Source organism: Dermacentor andersoni, chromosome 6 (genome assembly GCF_023375885.2).
Source record: "Dermacentor andersoni chromosome 6, qqDerAnde1_hic_scaffold, whole genome shotgun sequence".
Lineage (NCBI taxonomy): Eukaryota > Metazoa > Arthropoda > Arachnida > Ixodida > Ixodidae > Dermacentor > Dermacentor andersoni.
The window spans coordinates 108,323,113-108,336,982 of NC_092819.1; positions in this window are offsets into that span (position 1 = coordinate 108,323,113).

Below are 13,870 nucleotides of genomic sequence, written 5' to 3' on the forward strand. Positions count from 1 at the left end.
CAATTTCGACTCATGCAGCTGTCAATATTTTCCACGATTTGATCCAGTTTTCTTTCATTTGTTACCGTTGACAAACGAACCAAGGCCATTCGGATAGTATCGATCTTGCCAGAAAGGCGGTGAACAGCAACAACACCATCATCAACAGAAAGTTCACGTAAATGAATCTTCGCAGAAAGATCGTTCAGTATTTTCTTTTATTTCTCCTTATCCACAACCGGCAAACCATGGATTTCTAAATTTGCTTTTCTGGTGTGTTGCTCAGACACATTTTGCTTAGGCTGCAATTATTACAATATATCAGTTTTAACACGGACTGTCACATTTAGTCTCATTCTGAGTTTCTGTGGCTGAGGTCCTTGTGGCATCTTCAGAAAACTTGAGCTATTCGCATGTGGCCTGATATTAATTTGCCAAGAATGGGATGGCGTCTTCAAGACGGGTGACGGTCTTCGCCAGCTTCAAGAACTCTGCTTTCAGAAGCAACAACAGGTAAACTTTGTCATGCAATGCCGGTAGTACTTCTAAGCTTTCTTTTACATCCTCCATTTGCTCAACAAGCGCTAAAATAGCGTGATTATTGCTTGCCGCCTGCGCTGTGTCCGAGTGGGATGAAGAAGCACATTTTGATTCTCTCTGCAGGTTTTGCGCACTGAACCCTGACGGTTCTCCTCTCTCAATGTAGCAAAGGTAGAAGGGGAAATATTCGAGCAAGTCTGTGCTAGATAATATGAATGTGTGGATTCGCAAGACAACATTATCCGTCCACCACAAGGCACATTTTTTTTTTTTTTTTCACAGGCAATACAAACGCTGTCTTCTGACATCACGACTGGTTATGGAAGAAGCGCTTAGTAGTCGGCAGCTCTTCATCTACAATGACAAGAAAAAGATTGCAAAGGAAACTACACCTGTACAAGTAAAGACGATCAGTTTAACATGTGTTGCTGCCGGCTGAGATGTGGTCCGGATTGAGTGGGTGTTTTATGCGTAAGCACCTAGCCATCGTTGTCAAAAGAGCAGAATCCATGCGAGGAGAGCTGCCGAGCAGTGTCGGCAGGCGTCGATGAGCACAGTATTGCGCAGATGAACGCCTTCAGAAACTCAAGTGGTGTAAAATACAGGCGATCAGTTTAACACACCTATGAATCGCTGCTGACTGCGAAGCGCTCAGGCTTGAGTGGGTGCTTTATTGTGCTAACAATTAGCATCGCCGTCAGGTTCCGTATAAGCTCCAAGGGTGATAAAATCATCGCCGCGCATCGTAAGCTGCTTGTGCGAGTGTGCCAGAGTGAGCAGGCGAACGCTGCTCAATCTCGCTAGCGCTAGCGCGGAAAGCGGGTCGGAAGCGGGCCTTCTGTCGGGCGCCAGGCACGGGTAGGAGGCGAGGGTGAGGGGGCGGGAGGGAGGGGGCATTCTTCTGACGAGACGATTTCTAGTGCGAAACTTGCACGATTTATTCAATGGTTGGTGAAAGATTAGAAGATGAGAATGAAGTGAAAAAGTACATTGCGAGGCCGTTTAAATAGGCCCACTAAAGTCGTAGGCGGGATCTTGCTCACGTCAACATCACATGACAGGCACTGAGTCTGGTTGTCGACGGGCAGCTAATCACTTCTCCCCGATGAGCTTGAACGGCCCCGCCTCCACAGGTGGCAACCCTGCTGCCTGGTCGGGGATGGGGCTGCTGATCCATGCTCTCAGGTACTGGTGGTACGGGCTTGCTTCCGCGGGGGGCATCCCGCGTGGCCTGTTTGGTTCGCGGAAAGCGCGTCTGATTGTGGATGGGCGATTGATCTATTCTCTTAGGCGACGTTGATTTGCGTAACTTCTCCTGTAGAGCTTGACAGATTGTGGAATGGGTCCCTCTAAAGTAGCACACATACAAAGGGGCCTGTAAGCATTGCGGGGCGCCAGCCAGACCGGCTACCCCTCGAGACAACCACAGCAAATTGGGCATTCACCGTTCGTTTCCATGAGGCATGCTGGCGGAGCATCCTTTTTGCACGGGGTGCTAGACGCCAACCGTAACAGCGCCCACCTCATCTTCAAAGCAAACTCCGATGTTTGCAGTGCGCGTAGTGCCCGTAGCTTTGTATGCGCTGTGCTTTCGACGATTCGTTCGCGTTGAAGCTAGATATACACGAAGGTATATTCAATCGCTGCTGGCGCGATTCCTCCCTCCAGTATTTTCACAGCGACTTTCCGCACTCATCGAAAGAAATGTGTTCATGTTTACCTGTACGCGCATGACACCGTGCTTGTTAACTTAGTTAAAACACGTTGGCAGGCTAGTTGTTTTTAATCCATGATAGAATGTGTAAGCGCGACTCAACGGACACGTAGAAAGAAACAAATATAAATAGCCAGCGCTGTCTCTGTTTGTCTGTTTCTTTCTACGTCCTCGTTCAGTCGCGCTTACATATTACATCATTGTTAAATTAGTTAGTAAGTGAATCTTTACAAATTGATACGGCCGATGAAACTGTTATCCTTTTTCGTATAGCTATCTACTAACTCGCTATCGCAATTTATTTTTCGCCTTCGGGTGAAACTGCGCCTTTTCTACGCGGGAGCGCCGGACCAGCATTCCCAGAACAGACTCCAGGCGACGAAAACAGCCGAGCAGTGTAGGCAGGCGTCGATGAGCATAGTTCTGTCAATCCAGTGAGAAACGCCTTCAGCGACCCAGGTGATCTGTAAAAGTACAGGCGATCAGTTTAAGATATGAATGTATCGCTGCCGATGGTGAAGCGGTCCCGGTTGAGCGCACGTTTTATGCATCAATTCAAGCACAGAAATAAGAATAATAACATCATTATTAAGAACGATAATATTAATATCATAACTATAACTAAAATTTTATTCGCGCCATTTCTGTGAATCAGAGACAAGAACAAACTCTAGTAAAAATCCAGATCAGTTTCATAAAGCATAGGATTAACTTTCTGAGCATATTTATAACTGCGATTCCTCTTTACAGTTGTCTTAGAAACCATTTGAACCTGTACCTGGGACCAACTGAGAATTTCAACTGCCTGTCTGTGACACATTTTGACGTCGGGTACATTAAACGATTCCTATGCTCATTGTACCGGCATGGGCTGTATTTTTTAGGGCATCTAACAATTGCTGGGTCCAATATTTTTTCCTCTGTCTCTATTCTTTCTCTATAGAATCGCGCTTTATTGTTATGTATCTTAAAATACTTTATATCTAACCTTAAAGCTAACCTTTGTCTTCTTTGTTTATGTGTACGTACCTGTTCTTTATCGGTTAAAACTTTTTCTTCAAAACACAAATATATATAGTCCCGTAACCACTGAGTGTATATTAACACATTTTTACGCCTGGCAGTGGTAACAAGCGTTATAGAGGAGCATATGAAGAAATCATACCAAGAAAATGCGCCTCTATTCTACTGAAATATGTTTATACAGGCTTGTTCATATTTGAATGTAAGCTATGCATGAGTAAATAATTTGACCAGCAGGTTATCATAATGGCTGCTTTAAAAGGGATATTGTCTGATTAGTTTATAATTAGAGGAATGATTAGCACTTAATGAGGTGGAAGCAAACTCTCTGAGCTATCACGCCCAGTATATGTTTAATCTTTCTCATTTGGGAATGTGATTGCCCCATAAAAAGAACGAAACATCATAGCTTAAGGCAAATTCCTGCGTCAAAGTGAAATGCACAGCTTAGTTAAGGAACTTACGAAATAAGAGTAGTCCTACCTGTTAGAGAAGGTTCACATACATGCAACATTCGATGAATGCCCTCTTTTGAGCATTGCCTCCTGGGCCACCGATTTACATTAACACTTGTCCTTCTTCATGATTATATTGCGCTTAATGTTACACTGACGGACATAAGAGACAAGACGCGGACGTACGTAGCACAATACGTACGTCCACGTCCTGTCCTTTACGTTCATCAGTGAATGCGCAATATAAGCGCAATATAATCATGAACGTCCACTAACTAGCCCCGTTCATAGCTTTAATAAAAATCTCCACGTATATTGTTTTCAAACGCTGTTCGAAGAAAAATTAAACTAGGCTAAGAAGAAAACAGTATTACTTTTCATTCCTTCACAATATTGTGGTTATAATTATGTGGGCTGTCGCGTGATAATTGCGGGTTAATTCTACATCAACACTAGTATATTTTTTTCCTAAATATCAATAATGTACCTGGGGTATCGAGATGCGCTAATATAATGGTAATTCTGGAAAAGTATCTAACCAGACATTCTATGTACGGCAATAGAGCAAACACTGAATATTTCACCTCACTTTCACGTAATTCTGCACATTGTCTACCAGACATGATTTGAAGACACGCAGTTTGCTGCATACTATTGAGCCGGAGGAGCGCAGCATCTTGGGGAATAGCATAAAATTGGCTAGTGCAATTAAGAAACCTGTAAGTTACTTCACGAAATATATTTATCTCCTTTCTGAACATTTGAAATCTTAAAGATTTATTCCGCACATGTTTATTTATTAACAAAGCTAAATAAACCTTTAACTTTTAATCAGCTTCTTTTGACGGCAATTACTCTATGCACATTTCCCCCTTTTACAGGACCCACTTAATAAAAACGCTACCAGTACAACAATATTTGTAATTATTCAACCAGAATATACAGGTGGGCCGACTGGGATGACTTTCCAGACACGCAGAATCTGAAGCTTTCGCTCGGGCTAATCGATCACCTCTACCTTAAAGGCGTTACATACCAACTCACAAGTTGTTTCTGAAGAGTTTGCAAACCTGTTCGGAAATCTGCATGGCTTGACCAGATGAGAGAACCATGGTTGGCACACAGGGACTCCCACACGCTGGCTATTGAGCTCCTAGTCCAAGAAGCAAGCTGACCCACTGCTCTTCCCTGCGCTTCAACTACGCAGGTGAATAAGGTGTCAGCTCTTGCAAGTTGTCTCATTCTTGGCATTGGGCACGCAACCTCCGCTTCTTGAAAGCTTTTAAATATCTTTGACGCTCCCGAGAAGTACACCACGACAATGTCCTTGGTCGAAAAACCAATAAAAGCTGCCAAACTACCAAGCGCTCCCGTTTATTGTTTGAACTGCAATGCGTCGCTATCGCTGGAAGGAAAGGTACGTGAGCGATTGAACCACTTTCACGCAAGCATTTCCCGAGCTGCCTGCATCGGCGTATGCCTCGGCATTGCAGTAGTGTGACCTAGTATACAAATGCGCCTGCTATGGTGAGCGCTCCGCGACGCCAAGCTCTCTGCAGCGCTATGACAATTAGAAAGCTGTGAAAGCTACTGCATGAAAATGCTGGGCCGAGCCACGGCGGAGGTGAAGCTGGCGTTAAACGCTATTCATACACGGGTGGATCCCGAAGATAGTGAAATGCTGACCGACCCGCGGCAGCAGGTTGTTAGGATTGGGGCTCAATCCCACCGTTCGTAACCAGTTCTCAAGATTGGAGCCGGGCATGAATTAGAAGGTAGCTGGCTCATGCCGTCGTCCAACTTATCCACGCTGAGGACGATGATGAAGGGAAGGACTGCTTCTCATCTAGAACGAGGAATATGGGTTTATTTACAGTATCTACATGCAGTTCATCAGTCTAGCATGACTGCGAGAGAAAGTACATCAGTCTAACATGACTGCTTGAGTAAGTACATCAGTCCAAGATGACTGCGAGAGAAAGTGCACTGAGCAGCCGCACAACAGCGGTTTATATACACACGGTGCTTCCTCGATCCCAAGGTGAGGGAAACGTTCATCCAGACGTCGTAAACAAGCCGCCTCTCTGCGGGACAACTTACACGCACACTTATTTGCGCGAGGTTCACGGTCCGGAACCGACGTCAGACGGACTTCGTAGAACTCGAGGCTAACTTCAGGACAGGCGCCTTTAATTCCCTGAGCTGACCTCCGCAGCGCGCCGCCAGGTGCCCATTGTCCTGCCTCTTGAACGGCGCGTGGGAAGGAGCCTCGAACTACGTTCCCTCGGGGACTCCCTCGTTAACAGCAGACCAGGTTGGAGGTGGCGGGTTCAGGCACAAAGCCTGCTTCGTCGCACTCATCTTGGCTCCAGTGACGGAGAGTCGAGGACGCGCGCATTGTTCGTCACACACAGTCGACTTAGTGACGCCGTGGCTAGAGGTTTGCGGTGGCGTCCCAGGAAAGTTGACGCCACTGTCTCAATTGGCTAGCAAAAGTTGCACCTCAGCTGCGCCGTTCATAACAGCGCCTCATGTCCCGGAAAATCTCGACTGTCCAGCGCTGGCAACCGCTGGGCAGTAAGAGAACGGTTGGTGGCCAGGGGGTGATGCCTTGGCTCTCAGCGACCACTTGTGTAATGATGTCACCGCCCCAAAACATCCAACAAGGACAGGCAACTGCAAAACGAACCCCACAACACGACTCTGCGCTGAGATGACGTACCTTGGCTCTCTCTTTAGACCCGCTAGGCTTCAAGGAAAACATAGGTGCAGAAACAAAAAATGCTGCATTTCGTTATGCCAATTTTTAAAGCAATTTCGTGCTGACAAATTCAGCAATCATGGAGGGAATCCTGCTAAAGGAGAGGGGATCTTCTTGGCTTAACAAAATTAACTATAATAATTCTAAAATTTAGGCGGGACCCTTAAACACAGAATTCAAATTAGCCCGCTCAAACCATCCGCATTGCTATGCAACTTTCCCTTCTTATATCTAACGTACTCTTGGAAGTTGTACTCTTGGAGAGTGAGACTCCATCGGCGCAAGCGGCCATTTTTGTGTGACATTTGATTGATCACGCCAGAGGACAGTGGTCGGTCTCGAAGGTGAACTTCACTCTGTACAAGTAACACGACAACTTTTGGGTGGCCCAAACTAAACAAGCGCATTCCTTCTCTGAAGCGCTGTAGGCTTCCTCTCTTACATTTAGTTTACGGCTGGCTTAGAGGATAGGATGCTCCTCGTTATCGTCGCTGACCTGACTAAGTACCACGCTCATACCTCTGTCGCTTGCGTCGCATTGAACTATGAATTCATTTGTGTAGTCTGGCGCGCGAAGCACAGGACGAGAAACCAATAGCGTTTTCAAACTTTGGAAAGCGTTCTCTTTGTCCTTATCCCAGTGTACGCTACTCGGTGCTCCCTTTCGGAGGGCGTCCGTTAATGGACTTGCCATTTGCGAGTAATTCGGAATGTACCGTTGATAGTACCCCACAAGCCCCAAAAATGAACGAAGGTCTGTTTTCGTGCGCGGCTGAGAAAATTCTCCAATCGTAGCTATTTTCAGCTCGGCCAGCCGTCTCGTGCCCTGGCCGACAACATGGCCCAGATAAGTAACCTGTGAACAACCATATCTACACTTTTCCGCTTTCATCGTTAAGCCGGTTCCCCTCAACCGTGCGAACACCTGTTTGAGGTGCGATACGTGTTGTTCCCAGCTCTACAAAAAAAATTGCGACATCATCCAGATATGGCAACGCGAACTCCCGCAAGTCTTTTAGGACAATATCCATTAACTTAAAGAAGCTAAACGGCGCGTTCTTCAGCCCGAAGCTGAGTGCGAGAGGGCCAAAAGTGCCTACAGGTGAGATGAATGCGGCATAGCGGCTGGCACTTTCTGAAAGGAAAACTTGCCAGTGCCCCCACACGAGATCTATAGTTGAAATGTATTTAGCAGCGCTAACTCTTTCAATTCGTTCCTCAATGTTAGGTATCGGGTACAGCTGATCCCTAGTGACGGCATTTAACTTCCTGTAGCCAACACACGGACTAGGGTGCTTGTTAGGTGTTTCTACCAGTATTAGCGGTGACGTGTAGTCACTCTCAGCGGGCTCAATAACCCCCAATTCTAGCATGCGCTGTATCTCTGCCTCCATAATTTCTCTCTGTCTTGGAGACACCCTGCAAGGCTTTGATCTAACGGGTTCAGTCGATGTCAGCTCTATTTCAGGCGTTATTAGTTTGGTTCTGGCGGGCCGATCGCTGAATCTGTCGAGATATTCTCCTAACACCCCTTTTAGCGCATCTATCTTCTTGGTTCTTAGAGCGTGCGAGCTTACCGAATGTTCACTACTTCTTCTAGGCCGATGTCAGAGTTGGAGGTCGCCTTATTCCTTAAACTTGGTACTAGTGTCATCCTGCTCTTTGATGCTACCAATTAACGACCCCGCTCCGCTCTACATACGGCTTCATCAAATTGCAGTGATATATCCTCACCTCCTTCCTGCGACCGGGCATTTTCAGAGCATAGTTAGTATCTGAAAGCTTGTGCAACACTTTAACGGGCCCGTCCCAGTGAACTTCAAGCTTGTTCTTTCTTGAAGGTTTGAGGATCATTACCTGCTCTCCGGCGTTAAACGTACGAAGCCTCGCATTTTTGTAATAGAATTTGGCGTTCTTTTGAGCTACTCCCATGTTCTTTGCGACTAGTTCTTGGGTTGCGCTTAGCTGTTCCAGCAGATTTAGCACGTATTCAACCACTGTAGGACTCTCTCTTCTTTGCTCCCACATCTCTCTTAACCTTCTTAGAGGAGAACGGAGTGTCCTCCCATACACTAGTTCTGCTGGCGAGAACCCTGTCGCTTCATGTGGAACCATTCGCAAAGCAAAGTTGCCGGCAGGCAGTTCTCCCAGTCCTCCTTGTGCTCGTAACAGAGCGCACGCAAAACTCGCTTAAGCGCTGAACGCCACCTCTCTACACTGTTTGACTGAGGGTGATAGACGCAACTGTGAATTAACTTTACCCCGCACTTTTGCAAGAATGTGGAAGTCAGTGCGCTGGTGAATACAGACCCTTGATCCGCCTGAATTTCGGCTGGAAACCCGACTCGTGCAAACACTGCCAAAAGCGCGTCTACTATTTCGGTAGAGCTGAGCTCTTGCAGAGGGATTGCTTCTGGAAACTTTGTAGCCGGACACAGCGTGGCAAACAAGTACCTGTAACCCGATTTTGGTTTTGGTAGAGGCCCTACCGTGTCTATCACAAGTCATCTGAAAGGTTCTGTTATTAAGGGCACTACCATTAGTGGAGCTTTCCATGTCTCTCCTGGTTTACCCGAGCGCCGACAGGCGTCGCATGATCTTACAAAGTTTTCTACGTCTTTGAAACAACCAGGCCAGTAGTATTCCATAAGCAAGCTTTCTTTTGATTTGTTTAGGCCTAGGTGGCCGGACTACCCGTTTCCATGACAGAGACTCAAAAGGTCCTCCCTGTACTTAGTAGGTACGACTAACTGATCTAAAACCCTACCCTTTCGATCTCTGTAGTGCCGATACAACAATCCTCCTCTCTCATGTATCGTCATGTTAAGCTTAGCAATGCCTTCTTTAGCTGTGAGATGTAGTTTAGCTAAGCTCTCATCATTCTTTTGCTCGGCTACCAGTGACTTTCTATCCACACGTAAGAGCGGATCAAAGTTCTTTGAGGCCGGTGATAGTAATGACCCTGGCTCGCTTGCGAGTGTATCAGCGGGCTCTTTCTGCAGGGGTGAACTTTGGCACCCTGGCGATACGCTCTCATTGAGCTGGTCAGCTGGCAGGCTTTCCTCAACAGTTTTTTTATCCTTCGAGCCTAACTCGGATTAGGTTACTGAAGTTACCTCTTTTGCTGCTTCCGCTGGAGCAGCTTGTGCATTTTCAGCCGAAAGCGACGCGATTTTTACCTGCTTGGCCTCGCGTCAATGCCTGTACTATGCCCTTTCCCAATCTAAGCCCTTTTTCACTTAGTAACCGATTTGAACGATTCGAAAAAATGTAAGGGTACTGCAGTGACAAAAATTTTGAAACTGCAGCCTCGGTCACTAGCTCCCCGAATGGTCCACTGATTTTGGCTTTGGGCAAGGGCAGACACACGCTGTGTTCTTCTACAACCTGTTTGATCCATCCTACTTCTCCCGTGAAGTCATCTACCTTCGCGTAAGACGGATGGAGAATGTCCATCGTGGCGGCACTGTCTCTTAGCACCCTGCATGGTTTGCCATTAACTTGCAGGTCATGAAGACCTGGGCTTAAAAGCTACATATTCTCGTATTTTTCACCTACGTAGGAAAAAACTACTCTAGGCTTGCCGCAGTTCACAGCGATGTTTCCTAGTTTGTGGCACTTATAGCAGCGGATCGGTCTAAAAGATTCTAATTTTCTTTTCTGCTCTTTTTTTACGGTTTCGCCGTTAGGTTTCTCCTCGCTCTTTTCTGCGGGCTTTTCCTCCATGTCTACAGGCTCCGATCGTCAAGTCTGCGAACCCCTTTTGAACGGAAATGGTTTCCGCGGTCCATTTCGATCTTCCCAATTACCATCCTCGGTGTTCAGCTTTCTACGCGTGGCCTACTCTTTGGCTAATTCCGCCGCCCTTTCTACAGTGTTTACATTTCCTCTGTCTTGCACCCACAGCTTCACATATGGTGGGATGCTTTTGTAAAACTGCTCTAGACACATGCATTCAATGATCCTGTCTCTGCTCTCGTACGCTTCCGCGCTTTTCAGCCACTCGACTAGGTTTGCCTTTAAGCTATATGCAAACTCCGGATACCCCTCGCTATCTTCCTTACCTGTGCCCCTAAACCTTTGCCGAAAAGCTTCGGCTGAAAGGCGGTATTTCTTCAGGACACTAGCCTTAACTTTCGCATAATCATATGCATCTTCCGCACTGAGTCTGGCGATTACTTCTGCAGCCTCACACGGCAACATAGACAGCAACCGCTGTGGCCATGTACTCGGACCGAAGTTCATCTTCTTGCAAGTCCTTTCAAAATTGCTTAGGAACAAGCCTATGTTGGTCCCGACCTCAAATGGCCTGTCCATACGGTATGATTCTGCTTTACTTGATCGTCCCAGAGCCCCTTCACTTCCTTGAGACAACTCCAAACGTTTGCCTTCAAGTTTAAGTTGCATTTTTTTTAACTCGTGATCTTTATCGCATTCCTCTCTCTCGCGTTCTTCTCTCTCTCGTTCTTCTCTCTCTCTTCCCCGTTTCTTTCTCTTTCTTTAGAAGTTCCAATCCCATTTCAATTTCTTCCTCACTGGCCTGTTCGGAAATTAGCTCCAATAATTCCGATTTTGGCATTTCCTTGCGTACGTCTAGGCCCAGTTCCTCACCAACAATCAACAATTCGTCTCTGAGCAGTGTCCTTTACTCCATGATTGCTGCTTTACTGCCTTGGCCCTGCTCGCTAAATCTACCTCGGAAAACGCAACCTAGCTAACACTCAACAATCTAGCTTCCCTACAGTTATAAACAGAACAACCACAATATGAAGCCTAGAGAGTCAAAGCAAGAACCAAGCACTCGCCGCAGACACAGCACCACGTCGCAAAGTCCCTCTCACCGCGGTCAGCTAGTTGTTAGGATTGGGGCTCAATTCCACCGTTCGTAACCAGTTGTCAAGATTGGAGTCGGGCATGAATTAGAAGGAAGCTGGCCCATGCCGTCGTCCAACTTATCCACGCTGAGGACGTTGATGAAGGGAAGGACTGCTTCTCATCAAGAATGAGGAATATGGGTTTATTTACAGTATCTACATACAGTTCATCAGTCTAGCATGACTGCGAGAGAAAGTACATCAGTCTAACATGACTGCGAAAGAAAGTGCACTGAGCAGCCGCACAACAGCGGTTTATAAACACTCGGTCCTCCCTCGATCCCAATGTGAGGGAAACGTTCGTCCAGACGTCGTAAACAAGCCGCCTCTGTGCGGGACGGCTTACACTCACACACACACTTCTTTGCGCGAGGTTCACGGTCCGCAGCCGACGTCAAATGGACTTAGTATAACTCGGGGCCTAGTTCAGGAAAGGCGCCTTTTATTCCCCGAGCAGACCCCCGCAGCGTTCTTGCCTCTTGAACGGCGCGTGGGAAGGAGCCTCGAACTACGTTCTTTCGAGGAATCCCTCGTTCACAGCAGACCAGGCTGGCGGTGGCGAGTTCAGGCACAAAGCCTGCTTCGTCGCACTCATCTTGGCTCCAGCGAGTCGAGGACGCGCGTATTGTTCTTCACACACAGTCGACTTAGTGACGCCGTGGCTAGAGGTTTGCGGTGGCGTTCCAGGAAAGTTGACGCTGCTGTCACAACTGGCTGGCAAAACTTGCACCTAAGCTGGGCCGTTCTTAACAAGGTGCAGTTCGCCATTAAGGGGCCTTCATACAGACCTTCGCTGATCATCCTTCTTCACAGAGTGGAAGGGCACTGAGTTTTTGTTTTGAATTTTTGACCTTGGTTTATTTTCAGTATTCTAACACCCATATTCACTGAACGAAGAAAAAATTCTTTGCGAACGATAATTAGAAGTTGGTATTTTTCTGTACACGTCATGGTGGGCTAGTGGCTATGGTGTTGCGCTGCTAAGCATGACATCGGAAAATCAAATCCGGGCCACGGCGGCCGCAATTAGACGTGGGCGAAATACAAAAAAAAAAAAAGAACGGTCTCCAATCCACGCTGCGAAGGTGGTTGGACATCGAGAGTGCAAACAACTAGAACCAGTACCCATTGCAACGTAGGTTAAAATTATTCAGGCGGCGACATTCACATGCACTTTATTTATTGTTAGCCTAAGACGGGGGATTTCGACAGCCGGCTACTTGGCTTGTGCCGCTGCTTCGTGTATCTGCAAAGAGTGGACCAAAGGATAGATAAATTCCTGTCGCCTCGTATGCACGCAGGAGTCCTAACTATACGTGGGCCTTCCCGTAAAGCTGCCACAACACAAATCACTTGCTAGGTGGGTTTTTCTTTTACGTACGAAAGTGTACTGACGTCGCCCGCGGCTTCGTATGCTACAGATAACTGCTATCGCCGTGGCAGCTTGAGCAACACTAAACTTTACGTAGAAACGCATGCTGGGTGCGCTACGTGTTTCGCATTTCATCTGGGCGCAGGAGCGCCTCATGAGCAATTATGTGGTCGAGATGCTTGTTTTGAGATTGGTATTTATTGAAACATATGCTGTTCTGTATCTTGTATGCGTGATTCGAAAGAATGTATGCACCATTCGCTTCCAATTTGCTGAGTGCTTATAGCCTCTCCCTTACGGGGATATGAGCCATTGCATTTGGGGGCAGGAGCCATTCATGATGATAATACGGTGAAAGTCACTCCACGAAGAAATGCCAGGAACCTAGCCATAGAAGGCTTCGCTGTAAAACATTTGTGTTCCTTGCATGGGGGGAGCGCGAAAGCACCTCAGGCGGCCTAAATATCCTGGAGTCCCCACTACGGCGTTCCTCATAATCAGTCCGTGTCCCATACCCCTGTATGCCCTGATGTATTAACCCTCGCATTAAAATATATATATATATCGTGCTTTTGGCACGTAAAAAACCAAAATGTAATTTTGAATTTTCGCATTCTCCAGTGCATTAAATTTTATTCCAATCCCTCAATTGCAGCGAGAGCACATATATCCACGCGACCAAGCCATGCTTGCTGTTAGCAAGTATCAGCATCAGCTGACGAGGAATTTTTTTTTTATATATCAGCGAAACATATGGGCATGAAAGGAACAAAACTTTCGCAGTGTTATACAGAAAAGGTTGATAGTTTTTGAAGCACAAATTTTTGTAGCGCGCGGAGGTTGTCAAGTGCCCGGTGCGCCAGCTGATTGCAGCATGAGAGAGAGAGAGATAAAAATTTGTTATGTCCTTGATGGGGTTCAGGGGTGGCGGGGGTCGGGAGACTAACCCCCAATCCCCCCCTTCCTCAGACGGCGGCCAGTCTTCGGCCATCCGGACGGCCCAGAGCTGCTCCTCTGGGTCCAAGCTGAGCAGCAATGTCTCCCACTGCTCGGCCGTAGTTATGCGTGTGTTAGTGCGGGAGGTGTTGGTGGGTGAGGCTTTGGGGCATTGCCAGATAATATGATCGAGGTCAGCGCGGGCCTCGCACGCTT